Source organism: Oryctolagus cuniculus, chromosome 8 (genome assembly GCF_051225735.1).
Source record: "Oryctolagus cuniculus isolate XC-2025 breed Fujian yellow rabbit chromosome 8, ASM5122573v1, whole genome shotgun sequence".
Taxonomy (NCBI): domain Eukaryota; kingdom Metazoa; phylum Chordata; class Mammalia; order Lagomorpha; family Leporidae; genus Oryctolagus; species Oryctolagus cuniculus.
This window is the reverse complement of record NC_142874.1, coordinates 24,799,259-24,823,361: the sequence shown is the minus strand read 5'-3', so window position 1 is coordinate 24,823,361 and position 24,103 is coordinate 24,799,259. Positions and strand designations below refer to the sequence as shown.

The 24,103-nt window shown below is 38.5% G+C and overlaps 1 pseudogene across 1 annotated transcript; it reads right to left on the bottom strand.

Annotated features, from left to right (window-relative positions):
* Positions 1-1,144: 1,144 nt before the first annotated feature.
* Positions 1,145-18,575, bottom strand: LOC149124930 (oligosaccharyltransferase complex subunit OSTC pseudogene; annotated as a pseudogene). Its single transcript, XR_016211739.1, has one exon. The product of XR_016211739.1 is annotated as an oligosaccharyltransferase complex subunit OSTC pseudogene (transcript).
* Positions 18,576-24,103: the final 5,528 nt, after the last annotated feature.

The window sequence follows — 24,103 nt, the reverse complement described above, 5'->3', positions numbered from 1 at the left end:
ACCCTCCCTTTCCCACTCCCTCTCCCCTTCCATTCACATCAAGATTCATTTTCGATTCTCTTTATATACAGAAGATCAGTTTAGCATACATTAAGTAAAGATTTCAACAGTTTGCTCCCACACAGAAACATAAAGTGAAAAATACTGTTTGAGTACTAGTTATAGCATTAAATCTCAATGTAAAGCACACTAAGGACAGAGATCCTACATAAGGAGTAAATGCACAGTGACTCCTGTTGTTGACTTAACAAATTGACACTCTTGTTTATGGCCTCAGTAATCACCCTAGGCTCTTGTCATGAGCTACCAAGGTAGAATCTTATCAAATGCTTTCTCTGCATGTATTGAGATGACCATGACCATGTGGTTTTTGTTCTTCGTTCCATTGATGTGACGTATGATGTTTATTGATTTGTGAATGTTGAACCACCCTTGCATTTCTGGGGTAAATACCACTTGATAGTGATGTGTGATCTCTTCGAAGTTGTTTTGGATTCCATTTGCTAGTATTTTGTTGAGAATCTTTGCACCTATGTTCATTAAGGATATAGATATGTGTTTTCTGCTCATGTCGTATTGGTTTTGGTATCAAAGTGATGCTGGCTTCATAAAAAGAGGTTAGCAGAGTTCCATCCAGTTCAATATTTTGGAATAGCTTGGAGAGTATTGGAGTTACTTCCTCTTTGCATGGTTTTTAGGATTCAGTAGTGAAGCCATGAGGTCCTGGATTTTCTTTAATGGAAGACTTTCTCTCTCTCTCTCTCTCTTTTTTTTTTTTTTTGGACAGGCAGAGTGGACAGTGAGAGAGAGAGAGACAGAGAGAAAGGTCTTCCTTTTGCCGTTGGTTCACCCTCCAATGGCTGCTGCGGCTGCCGCGCTGTGGCCGGCACACCACGCTGATCCGATGGCAGGAGCCAGGTGCTTATCCTGGTCTCCCATGGGGTGCAGGGCCCAAGCACTTGGGCCATCCTCCACTGCACTCCCTGGCCACAGCAGAGAGCTGGCCTGGAAGAGGGGCAACTGGGACAGAATCCAGTGCCCCGACTGGGACTAGAACCCGGTGTGCTGGCTCCGCAAGGCGGAGGATTAGCCTAGTGAGCTGCAGCGCCGGAAGCATATAGTTCTTCATAGTAATTTCTTATGATTTTTGTATTTCAGTGGTTTAGGTTGTAATGTCATTTTTTTCATCTCTAAATTTATTTTTTTGAGTTCTCTCTCTTTTTTTCTTTGTGAGCCCAGCAGTTTATTTATTTTATCAAAAGAACACAACTTTTGTTGATCTTTTGTATTTTTTTTATTAGCTTCAATTTCATTCATTTCTGCTCTGAGACTTACTATTTCTCACCTCCTCCTGATTCTGGGTTTGGTTTGTTCTTGTTTTTCTAGGTTTTCAAGATGCATCATTGGGTATTTACTTTGAGGCATCTTTCTTTTTTTAAAATGTAAGCACTTAATGCTATAAACATCCCTGTTAATATTGCTTTTTCTGTACCCCACAAGTTTTGATATGTTGTACTTTCATTCATTTATTTCAAGAAAGTTTTTATTTCCTTTTTAATTTCTTCAGTGACCCATTGATCACACAGTAGAATATTGTTTAATTTCCAAGTGTTTATGAGTGTGTTATTGTTCTTCTTATTGTTAATTTCTAGTTTTATTCCTTTATGGTTTGAGAATATACATGGTATGATTTCAGTCTTTTCAAATGTGCTGAGACTTGATTTGTGGCCTAATTTGTGGTCTATCCTAGAAAATGTTCCATGTGCTCAGGAGAAGAATGTGTATTCTGTAGCTGTTGGGTGAAGTGTCCTGTAATTGTCTGTTGGGTCCATTTGCTCAAAAGTATGTTTTAACTCTGATATGTTTTTATTGACTACTTGTCTGGAACACCTGTCACTTGATGAGAATGGGATGTTGAACTGATGCACTATTATTTTATTGGAGTCTATCTCTCTCTTTAGGTCTAATAGTATTTGTTGTATATATTTAGGTGGTCTTCTGTTAGATGCATATATATATATATATTTATTTATAATTGCATGTCTTATTGCTGAATTGAACCTTTTATCAAAATATAATGTCTTTTATTTCTTTTTTACAATTTTTGATTTAAACTCTGTTTTATCTGATATCAGGATGGCTATACCAGCTTGCTTTTGGTTTCTGTTTGCCTGGTATATCTTTTTCCAACTCTTCACTTTCAGTCTGTGTGCATTTTTGTGAACTTCTAGTAGGCAGCATATAGTGGGGTCCTGGTTTTTTATCCATTCAGCCAAACGAAGTCTTTTGGTTGGTGAATTTAACCCACTTACATTCAAGATTGGGACTGATAGATAAGAAGTAAGACCTTTCATTTTATTGATTAGATAATGATTCTACTTGCTCTGTCAATGAATTTAGTGGTGACACTTGTTTTATGTGTACTTCTGTTTTTAAATTTTACTTGAGTTATACAAGTTTCATTATTTCATATATGCAGACTTAGGAACATAGTGACACTTCTGTCCCCTCCAACCCATAATCTGTCCCCTCCTCATCCTCCCTGTCATATTCCCATTCTTAATTCTTACAAAGATCTACTTTCTGTATACTTAACAGTCATATAGCTTAGTAACCATACACTTAGTAAAAGAGTTCAGCAAATAATCTGAAGAAAAAAAAAAAACCAACCAAACAAACAAACAAAAAAAACTGTTCCTAAAGGGAAGCGACAAGACCTGTAAACGATCATCAAATCTAGAAATGTCTATTTCACTCTAATATGTTACATTTCAGGCACTCTTTTAGTTACCTCAGATCAGCAAAAACGATTTCTGTCTTTTTGGGATTGGCTTATTTCACTAAGTTAAATGGTTTCCAGTTGTATCCATCTTGTTGCAAACGACAGGATTTCATTTTTTAACAGCTGAGTAGTACTCCATAGTGTATATATACTATAATTTCTATATCTAGTCAGTAGTTGATGTGCATCTGTGTTGGTTCCATATCTCAGTTACTGTGAATTGCGCTGCAGTGAACATGGGATACAAATAACTCTTTAATGTGCTTATTTCTTTTGGTTTGGGTAAATTCTCAGGAGTGGGGTGGCTGGATCATATGGTAGGTCTATATTTAGATTTTTGAGGTATGTCCATACTGTCTTCCACAATAGCTGCATCAGTTTACATTCCCCCAACAGTGGACCAGAGTACTTTTTTCCCTATATCCTTGTCAGTATTTGTCATTCATTGATTTCTGTATGTGAGGCATTCTAATCATAGTGAAGTGAAACCTCACTGTGGTTTTGATTTGCATTTCCCTGATGGCTAGTGAGCCTGAGCATTTTTCAAGTGTCTGTTGGCCATTTGAATTTCCTCTCTTGAAAAATGCCTGTTCAGGCTGGCGCCATGGCTCACTAGGCTAATCCTCCGCCTTGCGGAGCCAGCACACCGGGTTCTAGTCCCGGTTGGGGTGCCGGATTCTGTCCCGGTTGCCCCTCTTCCAGGCCAGCTCTCTGCTGTGGCCAGGGAGTGCAGTGGAGGATGGCCCAAGTGCTTGGGCCCTGCACCCCATGGGAGACCAGGATAAGTACCTGGCTCCTGCCATCGGATCAGCGCGGTGCGCTGGCCGCAGTGCGCTGGCCGCGGCAGCCATTGGAGGGTGAACCAATGGTAAAGGAAGACCTTTCTCTCTGTTTCTCTCTCTCACTGTCCACTCTGCCAGTCCAAAAAAAAAAAAAAGAAAAGAAAAAGAAAAAGAAAAATGCCTGTTCAAGTCCTTTGCCCATTACTTAATCAGGTTGTTAGTTTTGTTGTATTTCTTGAGCTCTTTATAGATGCTGGATGTTAAGCCTTTATCAGTTATGTAGTTTGCCAATATTTTCTCCCACGCTCTTGGTTGCCCCTTCACTTTGCTGAGTGCTTCTTTTGTAGTGAAGAAGCTTCTCAGCTTCATGTAATCCCATTTGTCAATTTTGACTTTGAGTCCCTCTGCTCCTGGATCTTTTCCAGGAAGTTTTTGCCTATGCCAACATCTTGCAGGGTTTCCCCAATGTTCTCTAGTAATTTGAGGGTATCAGGTTGTGGATTTAGGTCTTTCATTCATTTTGAGTGGCTATTTTTGTAAGGTATAAGTTAGGGATCTACTTTCATACTTCTGCATGTAGAGATCCATTTCCCCAGCACCATTTGTTAAAGAGACAGTCCTTGTGCCAGTGATTGCTTTTAGCTTCTTTACCAAAGATAAGTTGGTTGTAGATGCATGAATTGATTTCTGGAGTTTCTATTCTGTTCTATTGGTCTACACTTCTGTTTTTGTGCCAGTATCAGGCTTTTTTTTATTATAACTTCCCTGTAATATGTCTTGAAATCAGGTATTGTGATGCTTCCATCTTTGCTTTTGTTGTATAAGATTGCTTTAAATATTTGAGATCCCCTGTGCTTCCACATGAATTTTAACATCATTTTTTCTATATCTGAGAAGAATTTCATTCTATATCTGAGAAAAATTTCAATTGAGAGCACATTGAATCTGTAAGTTGCTTTGACAGTATGGGTATTTTGATGATGCTGATTCTTATGATACATGAACATGAAAGATTTTTCCATTTTTAATGTTCTCTTCTATTTCTTTCTTTAGAGATTTGCAATTTTCATCACAGAGATCTTTGACATCCTTGGTTAAATTTATTCCAAGGTGTTTAATTCTTTTTGGAGCTACTGAGTATGAGACTGGTCTTGAAAGTTCTTTCTCAACCATGACATTGTGTATACAAAGGCTGTTGATTTTTCTGTGTTGATTTTATATCATACCATTTTACCTCCCCTATATATAGGATCATGTCATCTGCAAATAGGGACAGTTCAATATCCTCCTTTCCAATTTGTATCCCTTTGATTTCTTTTTCTTGCCTAATGGCTCTGGCTAAAGCTTCCAGGACTATATTAAATAGCAATAGTGAGAGTGGACATTCTTGTCTGGTTTCAGATCTTAGTGGAAATGCTTCCAACTTTTCCGCATTCAATAGGATGCTGGCCATGGGTCTGTCATAAATTGCCTTGATTGTGTTGAGGAATGTTCCTTCTATACCCAGTTTGCTCATGGTTTTAATCATGGAATGATGTTATATTTTATCAAATGCTTTCTCTGCATCTATTGTTATTTTTGAGTTTCTCTTCTTTTGTAAATCTAATATTCTTCCAAAACTGCTTTCTTCCAGGTTGCAAATATTTTCCTAGTCCTAGTCCTTAGATCCATATGTCTGTCTTAACTTTTTTTTGAATGTTTATTTATTTTCATCTACTTGAAAGTTAGAGCAATGGAGAACAAGTGGAAAGTGAAAGAGAGAGAGAGAGAGAGAAAGAGAGAGAGAGAGAGAGGCAGAGAGGAATCTTCCATTGCCTGATTTGCTTCCCAAATGTCCACAACAGCAGGAGCTGGATCAGGAAAACTAGGATCCCCAGAACTCCATGTGGGTCTCCTTATGTGTGGCAAGAGTCCAAGCATTTGAGTGATCTCTTGCTGCCTCCCAGGATACCTCAGCAGGAAACTGGATGAGAGTAGATAGAGTAGGCAGCCATTCTGGTAGGGAATATAGGTATGCCATATGGCAGCTTAACATTCTGTGCCTGCTGAGAAGTCTTGTTCTCCTTTCATCTTCCCCACTCAGCTTACCAGCTCCTCTTCATATGTGGTTTCTTCTGCATAGTTATTTAAAAGCCACAGATTCAACACCCACATGTGAAGATCCTTCTGGCCCTCTCATCTGCTCACTGTGTACATGGAGTTCTTGTAAGTCTTCCCATCCACCCTCTTTTCTCTTCCCCTGGTTCTCTTAGGAAAATCTGGCCCTCCCTAGGTTTTGGACCATGGCATGTCTACAGATACCATCTTCTTCCATGCCTTTAGCTGAACATCATAAGTTCCAACACTCATTGTTAAAGCCTCACAGATTATTTTAAGCTGGGTAATTTATTACTGGTATCTCAATAATTTTTATGCTTCTTTTATATCTACTTAAAAATATCAATACTCCTATTAACTGCTAACCCCCAAATTGCAGAAACCTTAACTTCATCAATTTCAGCTTCCTCTTTTGGATTCATTCCTACATCCAACTGAATAGCAAATCCTCTTATTTCTATTCAGTGATTTTCTTTAATTTTATTCTTCGTATACCTACTTCTTACTTTTAATACCATAATAAAAATACTGTACTCATGGCACTCCAGTATGTTATTCGTTATATGGCCAATTAGTTTTCTTAAAACTATAGTAAAAATTTTTATATTGGGTCTTAAAAATAGAAATATAAATTTAAAGACATTGATTTTTTTCAGATTTATCTTACAAAATGAACATTTGTTTAAAATTATGTATTTACAAATTTTTATGAAAATCAGAAAGCCTCATATTGTAATTTTTAGTAACAAAATGTACTTACAGATTTTAAACCACTAGAAAATATTGCCTCTGAAATATCACACAAACTTCTCTCTCATTTTTTAACTAAAAATTTTTTAATTAGAAAAATTATTTCTGATCCTTTCATTCTATTTTCTGTTCAGGAAGTAGTCATGCATACATATCTGAAATAACACATTATCCCATGTTCTGTTTAAAGACAAAGCAGTGTAAGGAAAGTTGATCAGCTTTCCAGAGTTCTCGGTTTATGGGATCTTATTTCCTGATTTCACATGAATTTCTGAAAAACAGCAATGTCATCTTCAAAAAATGATAAGGGGCTATTAAAGAATAATCCCCTCATTCAATATTACAGTTGTTGGAGTAGAGCATATTTTCTTTAAGAAATGAAAAACTAAGAAGCAAATTCCACTTGCCGTCATTGGTGCATCAGTATAGACCAGTGGGGAAAAAGACTGTGATGAACTTGCTTCTCTGATACCAAGGAGAAATTCTAGACTAAGCTTTAGTATTCTTGTGCTTTCACCTGATACTTCTTTTACTGCTGCTCGTCATTCTTGTCCACATCATTTATAGAGTACTGGGGCAATCTTTCAAACTGGAGCAAATCCAGTGTCTATTGATTTCTTCTCAAAGGCTCTCTATCCCATCAGATAACCAGCCAGTTTCATTCTCATGAGTGCTCTAACCATGAAAAAACTCCATAGGTTGAAGACAAATCCAATGAGTGAAGAAGAATCTATTGAGTTTTGGGATACTTGGTGCATTGGATTGATCTGTGATTATGAAACTTAAACCTCTCATTGGAACCCGGAAGCTGGGTGCTAGCCTTTCCAGTATGTATTATCCACTAACTCTGTCATTGGCCTCTGTTGAGTGTGCTCATCATTGATAGAGCCAATACTTGGGGGTTCAACAATCACATCATAAATTATTCCTCTGGTAATGAGGAAGTAGACACCACCTCTAGCAGGTACATCATCATGGCCAAAGGCGTGTGTACCTGGGGAGGCTCCTTCAGCTTCAGGCTGGGACACTCGAGCACTAGAAATGGGACTGAGTATGAGGTCTCCATGTTGGTGGTGGCTGGGACAGTGCTGGGCTTGGAACCCCGTGTACCACCCAGAAACACTGTTAAAAAATCTGAACAGGTATACAAATGATACATATTTATGGAGTGCTAGGTGATGTTTCAAAGCATGTATATATTATATAATGTCTCCAAAGTTATATATGTACATTAGCATTATTAGTAGTCATCTTATTGTATAATAGAGGCCCAGACAAACTCCCATCTGGCCTTAACTTAGTATTTGTAGATCAGCGTTACTCCATCCCTTCCTCCTCCCCTCCTCAATCTCTCATAACCAACAGTACACTTTTAACCTCTGTGAGAGGTTATTTTCTGGGCCCCATATATGCGTGACCTGATGTGATACTTGTTTTTCTGTATCATATAAACTTTAAAAATTTAACCACTATTTTCTGTGTATTTTAAAAACCAGTTAAAGTCATTTGTCATTATAGTATTCTTCTAAGAACAGGAAGAGGGGTATAGATCTTCAGTGAGTAACAGTAAATGTGGAAAACTAAACTATAATGAGGCATTTTGATCCATATGCCTAATATCACAATCATCTAGGCGGCTTTAGGTTTTAAAGATACAGAGCCATACAAAGAGAAAAAAGAGAGAGGGAGGGAGGGAGGGGAGAGAGGGAGGAAAGGGAAGGGAGGGAGGGAGAGAGAGAGAGAGAACCATCTGCTTCTTCACTCCCCAAATGCCTGCAATGGCTCTGTGCTGTGGACTCGATTCAGGTTAGGAGGCTACATTTTAAAATTCAGTGTTATTAGAAAATTCTGAAAAAGATAACTGCCATGGTTTTCTATATTATATCTCTGAGGTTATTTAAGAAACTATGCAGTTTATGATGTACTAAAAAGGACAGTAGATATTGCATTACTCAGCATTCTCCAGGGAACTAGTATCTCCTTAAAATGTAATGTATTGAAATGAAGTGGACATTTTGAGATTCAGTGATTGTTTACAGCCATTGTCTATTCTGTTGAGAAACAGTGTTTTGGTCTTGTTTCTTCACACTATTTGTTGAACCCTTCACACTATTTGTTTAACCCTTAGTGTAGGGTTAACCTGACAATCATTAAGTAAACTGAAAGTAGATCTTTGCAAAAATTAAGAGTGGGAATGGGAGAGAGAAGAGGAAGAAGCGTTGGAACATGAGTTGGGAGGTGGGGAGGGAAGTATCACTATGTTCCTAAGGCTGTATATATAAAATGCATGAAACTTGTATAACTTAAATAAAATTAAAAATAACATAAATAGCCATTGCAAAAAAGAATATATACTCACACACATGAGTATAGGAGTGGTCAAAAAGTTCAAGGAAAACACATATTATGAAAAAAAATCATCGCATCAAAATAATCTCACATACTAACTCTATATAACACATGTGAATAGGACCTAATTTGAGACTAAGGGTAAGACATTAGTTTGAAAACAGCCCCTATCAGAGCAACATGAACAAACATCAAATCTGGGGTGAAGTATAGGTGGAAGAATGGAGAAATTACTGATGCTTTATGAAAAGCTGATGGCGACAATGTCCTGAATAAACTGGTGGCTTACAAATGGAAAACTCATTTTAAAAAGGAATGGGATGACATGGAGGATGCAGCCCACAGAGCAACCTGAGAGGAGAAATTAATCTTTTCCATGACTTCATTGAAGAGGACGGAGGAGGAACAACAGAAACAATGGCCAATGCTATAGATTTCTTAACTGGTTCAGCATATAAAGTTCTGACTGAAAAAATAAAGTGGAGCAAACTTTCTGCTTGACTGGTGTCAGAACTGTTGGCTCATATCGGCTGCTGTGTTGCACAGAGGAGGAACAACAGAAACAATGGCCAATGCTATAGATTTCTTAACTGGTTCAGCATATAAAGTTCTGACTGAAAAAGTAAAGTGGAGCAAACTTTCTGCTTGACTGGTGTCAGAACTGTTGGCTCATATCGGCTGCTGTGTTGCACAGAGATTTCCATGGAAACTTTCAAGTGGGACCAAGACATCTGGAAGTATTTCTTCAAAGAACTGTAGCAGGAGATGAAAATTGGCTTTACCAGTACAATCCTGCAAACAAAGCACAACCAAAGCTATGGTTACCTAGACATGGGAGTGGTCCTGTGAGACTGTGAGAAAGCAAAAGTGAACCAGTCTCAAGCAGAGTTGACCGTATGCTCAAGGTATTTTTGCTTGTTGACTTTCTTCTTGGGTGTTGCCATTTAAAAAAAATGTCTTGAACTTGATGGAGCTTACATTGAGAGATTTTATATTCATAATTCCTATCTCTTCATTTAATTTCCCATGGGCAGTTTGAAGTCCCCTCATGTGTGGACCTATTGGATTGGTTGGTGAAAGGCTGGAGAGTTCCACAGTAGTCAGCTGTAAGCTTGCCGCCTGGGGATCTGGTGATGGGGCTCAGTCCAAGAAGCTGGAAGCCTGCCAACTCAGGGAGGGTGATTGTGATGCAGCCCCAACCCCAGGCTGAAGCCTGAGAGCCCCCAGACAGCTGCAAGTACACGGTTCTCAGTCCCAAGGCCAGCAGGGCTATCTGGTCCCCAGAGGGCAGTCACAGCATAAACACACGCCTGTTCCAGAGGGAAGAGCCAGAAAAGGAGTTGTCCTTCCTCCCAGCTTCCTGCTCTGGCACAGCTGCATTCAGCCAGATGCCTACTTGCCTTGCAGGTGACTCCTCTCCTCTCAGCACTGGGAGCATTTCACAGACACACCCAGAAGTCGTGATCTGCCAGTTATGTAGGCATCCCTCAATCACTCCATCACAGATGTCTGTGACTGTGTGTTAATCACCTACCAAACATTAAGGCTTTTCAGGTTCAAAATCAAGGAAGAGACTATTCTGCATATTATCTGGACAAATGATGATTGGTCAACACTGAGAATTTGCTACAAATTGTTATTTCTGCAGCAGTGCTGTTTCTTCCCAACAAATCATAACTTTGTGTGACTTTTAAATATGAGTCTTTTGTATTATATGCTTTTGTACAATCAGCATAAACAGTCAAATGTTGCCTTTATCTCAAACTAATAAATATAATAAAAGTGAAGTCAAACCAATACAAATAACAACATTTGAAAAATAATTCTGTGATATAATGTGAATACTTTGCTTGCTTTTTGCTGTTTCCATCTGCATTCTGTAGTCAGAATTATTGCAAAATATTTTTATTAAACTACTCCAGAGAAAGAGGAATGAAACTTCTACAGTTCATGGATTATGAGATGTAATTATAGTTTATTTATTGTAGCTTGTGTATTTTGTATTTGAGATCATAAATACATATAACCCAAGACTATATTCTCTCTCATGGTCTCTCTCTTTTTCTTTTGATACCTTTCACTATTCCATTGGCTAAGACAATGCATTGCTTAGGGTCACTTGACAAATGATTACCAAACCCACAAATTTGGAATTTAAATACTATACTTCCTATAAGTTGTCCTTTGTTGATTCTGTTTATTCCAGGTGATGGCAGTATAGGGCCTTTGCTGTAATTATCAGATTGAAAGGACAGCGCTCAACCCTTCAACTTCTTCCATATAAGAAAAGATGACCCCCTTGGCCAGTTGACACATGCACACCTGGAAACAATACACACATGTTTCTCACTCACACTAAAGCAATGTGCAAAGAACAAGAAAATTGTTAGGCTGACAATACATTTTGTTAATCTTAGTAAATAACAAGATAAGTGCATGTGTTTTTATTGCATTTATCTGTTTTTGTCTGACATGTTTTAATATAAATTCAACATATTTGTATAATTTGATAAACTTGTAGAAATAGGCACTTTTCAGTGCACCTAGATTTAAAAAATAAATATTATGTTCAGGGCTAGGTGAGACTTCAATAAAGCTGTTTAGTTCAAATTTGTCACCTAAGGCAGATGGCACCAATGCTGTGTTATGTCAGTGACAGTTTTCAAATGGAAAACATTGCATCAAGCTTTGAGAATGCCAACTGGAACTGCAGTAGATAGGCAACTGAATAAAGGACTAGGGAAGTACTTAAAATAAAAAATGCAGATTCACAAACAGCACAGAAAATGGATTTTCAGTGATTTTTTTAATTGCTGAAATATAAATGTATTTTGACTCGTTCTCTGACCAGAGAGGCACCCAGTAGCCCTGAATTTGTGTTTATCCAAGCAAAAATATGTCTGCCATATAAGTAGTGGTGATATTTATAAGAAAATGACCATAAATTATTACATATTGATGTTGACTAATATTGCTGCAATTTTCTGTTATGAAAATTCAAGATTCTCTCAGTTGGTTTTATATTATTCATTGTTTCCTACAGCAGTAAAATACTTGAAGACCTCATTATAATACCTCAGAATTTTAATAACTTTTATACATTATCTTATTAATTGCATTTAACTTTTATCCTTCTGTGTTTGCTGTGGAGTATCCAAGACCCAACAATATTCAGTGTCTTGAAATCATAGCACTTGCTAGCAGAAGACTTGGGGATATAACTCCATTCTTTCTTCTGCATCAGGCCAGTTTTCTTTCACTGTGCTTAAAAAAAATGACAAACAACAAGCAACAAAATCTGCTCTGTGGCCTGTTGTGGACAGATTGTCCACTGCGATGAGGATTGTGTCTAGATGAGAGGCACCAGTCAACCATTGGTGGGATGCGTGGGCTCTTCCTCCCACCAGGTTGCTCTTATCCTGACATTTTAAAGCATGCTTGAAGTGATTTCCTCTGTCCTGGATGCTAGAAGGAAAACCTGGGGGCCTCTCGTAAAGCCTGCCCCCTTTTGCTGCATCCCAGCCTCAACCTTATGTATTCACTTCATAGAAGGACAGTTTTTATAACTTATTTTTGAAAACTTGGCATTTTTCCGTATGAGTTAACATCTTTTTTAAATTTTTTTACAGTCAGAGTGGACAGTGAGAGAGAGAGAGAGACAGAGAGAAAGGTCTTCCTTTACCATTGGTTCACCCTCCAGTGGCCACTGCGGCAGGTGTACTGTGGCTGGTGCACTGCGCTGATCTGATGACAGGAGCCAGGTGCTTCTCCTGGTCTCCCATGTGGATGCAGGGCCCAAGCACTTGGAGCATCCTCCACTGCACTCCCAGGCCACAGCAGAGAGCTGGCCTGGAAGAGGGGCAACCTGGACAGAATCCCGCTCCCCGATCGGGACTAGAACCCAGTGTGCCGTCGCCACAGGTGGAAGATTACCCTATTGAGCCATGGCGCTGGCCTTGAGTTAACATCTTAAGTAAGGGACAACTTAACAAACTAAAACTATTTTTTGTAAGATTTTCCTACAGGTAAGATTAAAAGTAAGTATTCGTTTACCAAAACATGAGTATCCTGCATATAAGATAGGCAAAAACTTTGGAAAAGGAATTAACAGATAAATTTACTTTGGAGCAAAATTTATAAATCTATGCATATGAAGGGTCTTCAAAAAGTTTATAGATAATGCACATTTTTGGCAATATTCACTATTTTATTAATTTTCAAAGCTTTTTACTTCAGAATATTTTATTTTATTTTTTGAAAGACAGAGTTACAGAGCGAGGTAGAGCCGAGAGAGAGAGAGAAAAAAAGAGAGAGAGAGGTCTTCTATCTGCTGGTTCACTCCCAAAATGATCGCAACAGCCAGAGTTGAGCTGAACTGAAGCCAGGAGCCAGGAGCCAGGAGCTTCTTCCGGATCTCCCACATGGGTGCAGGTGCCCAAAGAGTTGGGCCACCTTCTCTGTTTTCCCAGGCCACAGCAGAGAGCTGGATCCGAAGTGGAGTAGCCAGGACTCGAACCAGTGTCTATATGGGATGCTGACACTGCAGGCGGAGGATTAACCTACTGTGCCACAGTGCCTCCCCCAGAATAGTTCTAAATTTACAAACAAAAATTGTGAAGTGGAATGAAGAGTTCCCACATACCCCACACCCAGCTTCTGTTACAGTTAACACTTATATCATTCTTATCTGTTTGTCACAAATAGATAGTAATTTTGATATTGCCTAACTGCCTGTTAACACATTTAACTCCTCACAGCATCTTAACCATTATACCAAGCATCGATCCCCAATAGGTCTCTTTTCACTGCTTGAATTCTGGAAACATGAAGTGGGAACAGAAATTAGGACATCAATATTAGCAGATGGGAAATTTTCTTTTTTATTTTTTTGTAAAGCTTTTAGGAAATTTTCTTTTGATTGTTACTTGTTTTTTTAAGAGCTGAGTCCCTTTCCCAAACTGCTTCCTGTCTAAAGAAGTTTGGGGACTCTAAAGAAGCTTTTTAATTCTGAACTATTTGTCTTTTCTTAAAAAATATACATTTTTTTGAAAGAGTTATAGAGAGAGGAAGAGACACACACACACACACAGAGAGAGAGAGAGAGAGAGAGACTGTCCATCCACTGGTTCACTCCCCAGATGGCCACGGCAGTTAGTGCTGATTCAGGCTGAAGCCAAGAGCCAGAAGCTTCATCTCCAAATTGAATGACAGGTGCCAAACACTTGGGCCCTCGTCTGCTGCTTTTCCCAGGCCATTATCTGAGAAGTAGGGCAGCTGGCTAATGAACCAGTGCCCAAATGGGATTCCGGCATCACAAGTGATGGCTTCCCCTGCTACACCATAACACTGGCCCCTCAGTTACTATTTTTGAATATGTTAACTGAGAATAATTAATGTTTTCTTCATGGGAGTAATGGTGAGGATAAAATCGTTGCATATGGAGGGTCTATAAGAAGTTCACAGAATTTGTGTGCTATGAAAAAAATATGCATGAATTTCAACATCCTTGTACCAAAGTAAACTTACCCGTTCATCCCATTTTCCATAAATTTTTTGAAGTACCCTTATGTAGCAGTAAGAAAGATGCCTGATGTATAATAAGCACCTAATAAATAGTAGCCAATACACTTAGACATTATACATTTTGACTCAAGGATTTTAAAAATTACACAGTTCTGATTACAGAATTACAAGGACACGAACTGAAATGAAAGTAAGGAAAAGAACAATAATTTGTGGTGAGAACAACAAAAGAATTTGGCTTCACCCAACAAGCCTTCATTTAATTTAATCAACTTCTTCGTATCAATGGCTATTGGTGAAAAAAATCTCCAGAATATTTCAGGAAGAGAATACAGAATGTGTGCTGTAATATGATCCAAATTTTTGGAACAAAACAATTCAAGGTTGCAGTCAATATATAGTGCTTGTAAATTGAAAGTGAGTATTTTTCAGCACCTGTGCTTTGTCAGATGCAAACTCAAACCCATCATAGAAAGATGTAGTTCCATCTTTCTGATGGTTGTTAAAGGTGACAGGCGAAATGACTTCTGGCAGTTGCACTCAGATCCCTAGAGAACAAGAGTCAAATTCATGATACAAGCAGTAAAAGAATGTTGTATGAAAGGAATACAGAATTTGACAGATTGAAACACAGTCCCAGTGGGATTGAGCGGAGAGAATAAAGCAAGTCAAATCCTATTAAATCTTCTACAGGGCTCAAGGATTATATTATTCAAGTGGCATAGTGACAGGGCATTGGACACTGGCTTACAACATCTAAAATTCAGTTCATTCTTTTGATGTTGAGCATCTTATGGTTTCGGTCTTGCAGCAATTTTGGCAACAGTTAACTGGTTGAAGAATATTTAACCATATTAACAAATTGAAGGAAAAATTCCTTACTTCTTTGACTTACCATTTGTGTGTGCGTGTGTGTGTGTGGTGTTTGTGCAAAAATGTACTTCTGAGAACCAGCTTCCTAATAAGAATTTCCTGAGAGAATAAAAGACAAATGTTTTGAGTTAAATAAATTTCCTGTGTAGATGATGATGTTGATGATGATGACGGTAATGATGATGATTTAAGCATCAGGAATTAAATGGAAGAAAATATTCAGTTCTTTTGGATGGGATTTTGTAATTGTATGTATCTGTGTATAGTTCTAAGCTTTTTTGGTACTTTAATATCTTCTCTCTTCACTACTAAGAGTTTTTTTTTAAACATTTATTTATTTATTTGAAAGTCAGAGTTACACATAGAGAGAGGGAGAGGCAGAGAGAGAGAGGCCTTCCATTCACTGGTTCACTTCCCAGATGGCCACAATGGCCGGAGCTGTGCCAATCTGAAGCCAGGAACCAGGAGCTTCTTCTGGGTCTCCCACGTGGGTGCAGGGGCCCAAGGTCTTGGCCATCTTCTGCTTTCCCAGGCCACAACAGAGAGCTGGATGGCAGTGGAGCAGCTGGGACTCAAACTGGCACCCATATGGGATGCCGGCACTGCAGGTGGCAGCTTTACCCTCTAGGTCATAGCGCCAGCCCCTGTTTTGAAGGTGGGGGAAGACACCACAACTGCCTATGGATTTGCATCAACACAGCAGATTTTACCCAGTTTTAACACTGACTCTGCAAAATCCTTGAAACAGATGAGCATGCATTCTCTCACTTGGAAGTCAACAGCAATGTCTTCCTTGTGTCAAAATTTACCATTACATTGTTTCAGAGGAGAAAGTGTGGTTCCATCTCAACATAAGACTCTGCAGTCCAACTCCCATTTACCATTTACTTTATATAGGTCTGTTTTATAGCTATTTTAAACATCTTCAGGAACTGAGAGAAGAGTAGACTACACCACCTAAAGAGGCAATTACCACAGGTGAACACTTAATTAGCCCCTTGTTCAACAGTATTGACCTTCACTATGGATCTACAACAAAAATCTTCCTATAGTAAATCCTGAACTTGATGCTGCTCTAATTTCTCTTGAAGAAGAGCTTCAGAATCTGCACAGTGTAATGTGAAGATCAGAGGGAAACAGTCGACAGCCCAACGAATTATTTCTGATACCTTGACATTTCTTTTATCAATTATAGTTTCCATGTTCTCAATTAAGATGCTAAGCCCACACATTAAACTACATGAGAGGAACTTTCTTACATGAGATTGGGTGTTAAAAAGTCATAATATTTACTGGGAATGACAACTTATGACAGGGAAAGTTATTTAACTAAGAAACACTACAATAAAGCACATAATCACCAAATGGTTGACATAATCCGTATTTGACTTCACTTTTTCAAACATATACACTATTAATTGAAAATAGCGATAAAAATTGCAAGTGAGCCATACTCAGTTCATTTATAATCAACTAAACATTCAATAATGTTGGTGTTGGGATATTATAAGAAAGAGTTTTGAAACCTGGACTTCCTTAGTCATCCTGTTAGTCTGAGTCAGCTGAGAAGCTGATCTCAAGATGTCATTAAATGTATAATTATTTTAGTAAGTAAAATATGGTATGCAAGGAAATAGGTAGTAAGCTGCTATAGGATGGGCAAGGGAACTACATGGAAGCCTGACCCTGAAAACAGGGAGGGTTTGGGGCAACAGACTGTTATGTAAGTCAAGATGAGAATAGAAGAGACACTGGGGGTCCTCATGTCAGTCTACAGAAGAGACTAGTGTCTTGCAGGAATGGTTCTGCCTTAGCAACTTGCCACACTCAGTCATGTGAGGGAGTGTTCCACTTAGGTCTTCTGGTTGTCAGACATGGGGTCAACTAGATTTCATTACTTTTTCCATAAGTATTATGAGAAGTAGTAGAGAATTATAAAAGGCTGTCAAAAATATTTGTTTTTGAAAAGTTTTGCTTTTAATTTGTTTTATCTCGCACTTTTTATTGCCTTCCTATATTTCATATGACAAGATGTTTCAAAATGCTAATCAGAAATGGAATTTAAAAATAAGTTTATTTGGGTACATAATGCTTTCATATCTGTGCCTACAAATGGTATTCACAAATTTCATGGAAAATGTATTTGTTGAAAAAAACTATGCATGGATTTTTTTAAAAAAAATTTACAACAAAATGAACTTATTTTCAAATTCCATTTTCTACATAAATTTTGAATTATCTACATAGTTGTCGCTCCCCCTCTTCACGGAGGAACGACACTAAACCCTGCCTAGGCTTCATATCCGAGTCACGGCACCATTATGTCGCTCCCCCTCTTCGTGGAGGAATGACACAGGACCCTGCGCTGTTCTTTTGTCTGCTCGGCCCTCCCCGGGTTTGCTGCTGGTTCTTCCCGGGTTGGCTACCGACCCTTCCACCTCCGTGGAAGGGCGGTTCCCCCTGCCACTTTCCCCACTTCTGCGGGGGAGCGGCACACCGCCGGCCGGCTCTTTCGGGGGCTGCTCAGATGTTCCTCAGGTGTTCCTGGTGCATGTTGTCTCTCTCCTCCTTTGTAGTCCTCTTCGCCAATCCCAACTCTGCTACCCACACGCCGAGTACGCTGCTCTCCTCCAATCAGGAGCAGGTCCTGCTGTTTATTGGTTGAACTGGAGGCAGCTATGTAGAAGCTGTTTCCTCCTCTCCCAGCACCAGATTGTGGGAGAGCAGATGCATAGAATAAGTCTTAATTCCAGTAACAGTCTAGTCCGAGTTGCTCCCCACACATAGTTAGAACTAGAAGAGACTTTAAAATATCAAACAATAATATGGAGGCCAACCTGAGCATACAGTATACTTATGCTTATGTTCCAACCACCGATTGTGAGATCTTGAGTAAATTATAGCTCTCCATACTGGGAGTTGTATTTATAAGATTAATAAGTTATTTGTTACCTGCTGAACATTCTTGATGCATACATTTCATCTTAACTATTGATCATATATTCTGGGGTCTGGCACTGTGGCATAGCAAGTAAAGCCACTGCCTGCAATGTCAGCATCCCATATTGGTGCCTGTTTAAGTCCTGGTTGCTCTACTTCTGATGCGGCTCTCTGCTTTGGCCTGGGAAAGAAGTAGAAAATGGCTCAAGTGCTAAGGCTCCTGCACCTGTATGGTAGACCCAGAAGAAGCTCCTGGCTCCTGGCTTTGGCCTGGCCCAGACCTGGCCATTGAGGCCATTTGGGGAGTGAACCAGCCAGTGGAAGACCTCTCTCTCTCTCTGCTTCTGCCTCTGTTACTCTGCCTTACAAATCAATAAATAAATCTTTAGAAAAAATCATATGTTGTTATTAAAATTAGCATAGAAAAATTGTAAAGCATCTCAGTAAGAAAGAGCATGGAATATCTTTTTCCATTCTTTCACTTTCAGTCTGCATGTACCTTTGTTGATGACGTGTGTTTCTTGTAGAAAACAGATAGATGGGTCTTTTTTTAAAAAAAATCCATTTAGCCAGTTTGTATCTTTTAATTGGAGAATTTAGGCCATTTACATTCAAGGTTATCATTGATAAATAATGATTTGGTCAAAAAATTCCTGGAAACAAATGAAGATGATAACACAATATATCAAGACTTATGGGATACAGCAAAAACAATGTTAAGAGGCAAGTTTATAATAATTAGTGCCTACAACAAGAAAATGGAAAGTCATCAAATAAATGAGCTGTCAAAGCATCCCAACAACCTAGAAAAATAACAACAAACCAAACTCCAAATTAGCAGGAGGTAAGAAATATTTAAAATTAGAGAAGAAATAAAGAAAATTGAAACAAAAATTACAAAAGATCAATGAAATGTGTTCTTGAAAAAAAATAACAAGATTGATGCATCATTGGCCCAACTAACCAAAATAAGAAAGACCCAACTCAATAAAATCAGAGATGAAAAAGAGGAGGAAACAATAGATACCAGAGAAATAAAAATAATCATCATGGATACCACAAACAGCTATATGCCAACACATTGGAAAGTCTAGAAAATAGGCATAGCTATCTGGACACATAAAATCTACTAAAATTGAGGCACAAAGGCATAGAAAACCTAACAGACCAACAACCGAGACAGAAATTGAATCAATAATAAAAACTCACCCAAAAAATAAAAGTAAAGGAATGGATTGCTTCACTGCTGAATTCTACTAGGCTTTTAATTTTAATGAAGAACTAATTCCAATTCTTTTCAAGTTATTTGAAACAATTCAAAGAGAGAGAATTCCCACAAACTCCTTCTATGATACAGCCTCACCTTAATTCCAAAACCAGAAAAAAGATACAACAAATAAACAGAACTATAGGCCAATATCCCAGATGAACACAGATGTAAAAATCCTCAAAAAGCATTAACTAATCAACTATAACAACATATCAGAAAGATAGTTCACCCAGACCAAGTGGGATTCATCCTTGATATGCAGGGATAGTTCAACATCTACAAATCAATAAATCAATAAACTGAAGGATGAAAATCTTACAATTATCTCAATACATGAAGAGAAAGCATTTGATAAAATACAACATCCTTTCATATAAAAATCTTAAGCCAACTGGGTATAGAAGGGACATTTATCAACACCATCAAGGTAATCTACAACAAACCCAGAAAATGCCAAGGGTCACTGGCTATTAGGTAAATGTGAATAAAAACCATTATGAAGTTTCACCTCAATACAGTTAGATTGATTCTCATACAGAAATCTATGAACAATAAATGCGGATGGGAATGTGGGGAAAATGCTACCCTGATCCACTGTTTGTGGGAATATAAACTAGTACAAGCCATTATGGAAAACAGTATGGAGAGTCCTCAGAAATCTAAAAATATATCTACCGTATGACCCAGCCATCCCACTCTTGGGAACTTACCTGAACAAAATGAAATCAGCACATGAAAGAGTTATTTGTACTCCCATGTTTATTGCAGTTCAATTCACAACAGTTAAGATATGGAATCAACCCATATATCCATCAATCACTAACTGGATAAAGAAAATACAGTATATATGCACTATGGAATACTATTCAGCAAAACAAGAGAACAAAATCCTGTGTTTTGCGACAAAATGGATACAATTGGAAACCATTATACTTAGTGAAATAAGTCAGTCTAAAAAAGATAAACATCATATGTTTCCATGATCTGTGGTAATTCATAAAATATAATATTACTAAAGTTAAAAATGTAATTTAAATGAATGAAATTGACATTTTGCCAGTTGATGATTGTTTACAGCCCTTGTCTCTACTGTTGAGGAACAGTGCTTTTATCTTCTTACTATTTGTTGAATTGTTTATTTAGTGTAGGGTTAAGCTTATGATTACAAAATAAACTGAAAATATGTCATTGTAAAAATTAAAAGAAAGAATAAAAATGAAGGAGGAGGAAGGGTGGGATCATGGGTGAGAGGGAGAAAGGGTGGGAAGCATCACTATGTTCCTAAATCTGTGTCTTCTACATGAAATTTGTTCACCTCATATAAATAAAAAATATTAAAAAAGAGTGCAAAGGAAAGCTTTGCAAGAAGCCAGTGAGAACAGCCTGGCATCAAAACCACTGTGTGACTGTCTTGACCCTGCACCTCACCCTCATCTTCTCATCAACTTCCTGTGAAGTCTGTACAGTACTCCCTCAGTATCATCAGATTCCACATTTGCAGATCTAATCAACTGTGAGCTGAAAATATAATTTTTTAAAAAGATTTTAAAAATTTACTTGAAAGGCAGAATTACAGACACAGAGAGGGAGAGACAGAGAGAAAGGCCCTCCGTCCACTGGTTTACTCCCCAAATGGCTATAACAGCTGGAGCTAGGCTGATCCAAACCCAGAAGCCAGGAGCTTCATCCAGGTCTCCCACGTGGGTGCAGGGGCCCAAGCACTTGGGCCATCTTCCACTGCTCTCCCAGGCCATACGCAGAGAGCTGGAGCAGAAGAGGAGTAGCTGGAACATGAATCAGTGCCCACATGGGATGCCAGCCCTGCAGATGGAGGCTTAGCCTACTACATATGCCACAGCGTTGGCCCCAGAAAATATCATTTTTATTGTGATTATTCTATAAACAACTATAGCACTTACATTGAACTATAAGTAAGAGATGATTTAAATGTATACAGTAAGATGTGCATGTTTGATAGGCAAATATTATAACATTTTTTCTATGGGATCTGAATATCTGCAGCATTTGGTATCCATGGGGTCGTGTTCTCATGGATACTGAGAGATGACTGTAATTACTAATTACTTCACAAGGGTGCAGAGGAAGATTGAATTCATAGGTCTCCAATATGGGAAAATGGAAATATTCCTTTAAATAATATAATCCAATAATAACACTTCTTAAAAAGCACCTAGTTAAAAATCATAACAGATTCATATTCAAATGGAAGAGCTAATGTAATGTCATCTCTATATAATATATATATAATATTACTAAAGTTAAAAAGAACTCTTATAATTCATAGCAAGCAAAGTGTTGTATGCTATTTTAACATTAGGCTAATTACTGTTAAGTTTTATTTGGGAGGCTTTTGTTGTCCTCATGCTCCACTCATATTTTTGTCCACATTGTGTACACTTCCATTGTATGAGTCAATGGCCATATCATATGTGGTTTATAAAATCATTTTCTTGGTTGTGTTGTGTTGTGTTGTATTGATTTAGTAGTATTTGCAAGTTTACAAATAATCTTAAACTGTGAATATATAGAGATCTACATACTTCAAAAATTTCACGGAAAATGTAATTGAAAGATAAATTTATTTTTGGTGCAAAAACATTTGAAATTCATACATATTTTTCAAAAGAAAATGTATTCTTGTTCCCTCCTGGGATGGCCTCTAGCCACACATAGATTTATCAAAAAAACCTGGGTGTTTGCTAGAGAGAGCCCAGAGATGCTCCCTGTCTCCAGTGATATGGAATGAGACCACTTACTGATTGGACAATACCCTGGCTCCCTGACTGGTTGTTATCCTTGACCTGCTGATTGGTACCAATTTCTCTCCCTGTCTCCCTGAATGTCCCCTAGGGTGGCTTTTAACCCCTACCTATAAAGACCAATCATAAGTGTGTATACCCATGATCCTTTCCACCCCCACTGATTGGACATGGCACCCTTTTTTTTTCCAAGCATCTTTTTGTGTGATAAAAAGCCTGCATTTCCAAGCGGCAGGGGCAAGTCCTCCCTTGCAGGCTCCCTTCTGACTGCTATGTTAGGAGGCTCCCTGCTCTCAGTAAAGCCTTCACTCCTGCTCACTCTTTCCGTCTGCATGGAAATTCCTCTTTGGTGTGGGACAAGGACTGACTTTGTCCTCCAGCTGTAACAACACTAATTGGGACACCCACATTCCTAGTGACTTAACCCAAAACTCAGCCATGGTCCTGATTCCAGCTTCCTGCTAATGCACACCCTGGGAGGCAGCAGTTGATGGCTCTAGTAGCTGGGTTCCTACCACCCACAGGGGGAACTGAGATTCAGTGCCAGGCTCCTGGCTTCAGGCTGGCCCAGCCTCAGGGGATGCAGGGCTTTGGGAGTGAACCAGCAAATGGGAAGTCTTTGTAGATTTCTTCGTCCATGTGTCTGTCTATTTCTGCCTGTCTGCCTTTCAAGTATATAAGATAAACTTAAAATGATTACCATAAATAGGAAATGTGTTTTAACTGAAGACAAGGATGGGTCGTTTCACAATGATGGCACAGGGTTAGTTGCTGACCCAGAGAAGCTCTGCCTTTTGGACAGACTAGTTTACCAAGTCATTTCATCTGTAAAGTCACTGGAATCAACATTTAAGCCATAATCGATATTTTATCAAATGTGCTCATATGTGTAAACCACATCCATATGGCATTTTCACTTTTTATCTTATCCCCAAAGTAATTACTCTGCCAGGAGGGACCAACTTATACTAATGAAAATGACACAGAGACAGAAGTGTAAGTATGTCATTTCTGCCATGCTTGGTACAAGGAAAAAGCACTCCCCTGAGACTCTGTAGAAAAGAGAGGCATATTCCAATGGCACATCTGATGGTCTTTTCTCAGCAATAGAATCAGATCCAGGGCAGAGCCATTATGGAGATTTGGCCCTTGTAGAGGGATGAAGGAAATTTAAAAGTACCCTCAGTTCACTTCTGGTTGAATCCTTGGGGTTACCTCTTGGAAATGAAAATTTCAGATCTATAATAGAAGACCAATGTATCTGGAATTTTGCATTTAGTAGATTTTCTTTATTAAAAATTCTTTACATCTATAACAGCTAAAATTCTATTCTTGCCTTCAGTTATATGCTTAAGATTATATTTTTAAAAAGACAGGATATACATTTACCATAACTTTTAATGAGGAATACAGAAAATAAAGTGAAAATCATAATCATTTTCCCCCAAAGAAGATAAAAGAAAAATAAAGCAATTTAAGGAGACATAATAACAATTTCACATCTTATGTGTTCAATAAGGTAGCACATAGACACCTAACAATATGTACTCATTTTCTCCAAAATATTCCAAAACATGTTGTATAACTGCTAGGTAATAGGCAGTATTACTGCATATCTGTGGTGCAGCAGACAGGCCCTAGGGTGATTCTCAGTGTTTTCTACCTCCCGAGGAGCCGCGTATAAGCCCATTGCTGGAGTGCAGGTGGCACCTGTGACTTCCTTCTCAACGACAGAACATGGCAGAAACAATTGCCTGCCACTCCTCCCTTGGTTTGTGTTCCATAACAATGCTACTGGGGTACCTCCTGTGACGACATCATGTTATACGAAATTCTGTCTTAGACTGCTCAGTGGGGGACTCTCATTCTGTAATCAAGAGTGTGGGACTGAGGCAGAAGAGGGGCTGAGGACCCTGGACAGAGAATCTGAGCTGCTCTTGCTTTGGCTAGCCTCTTC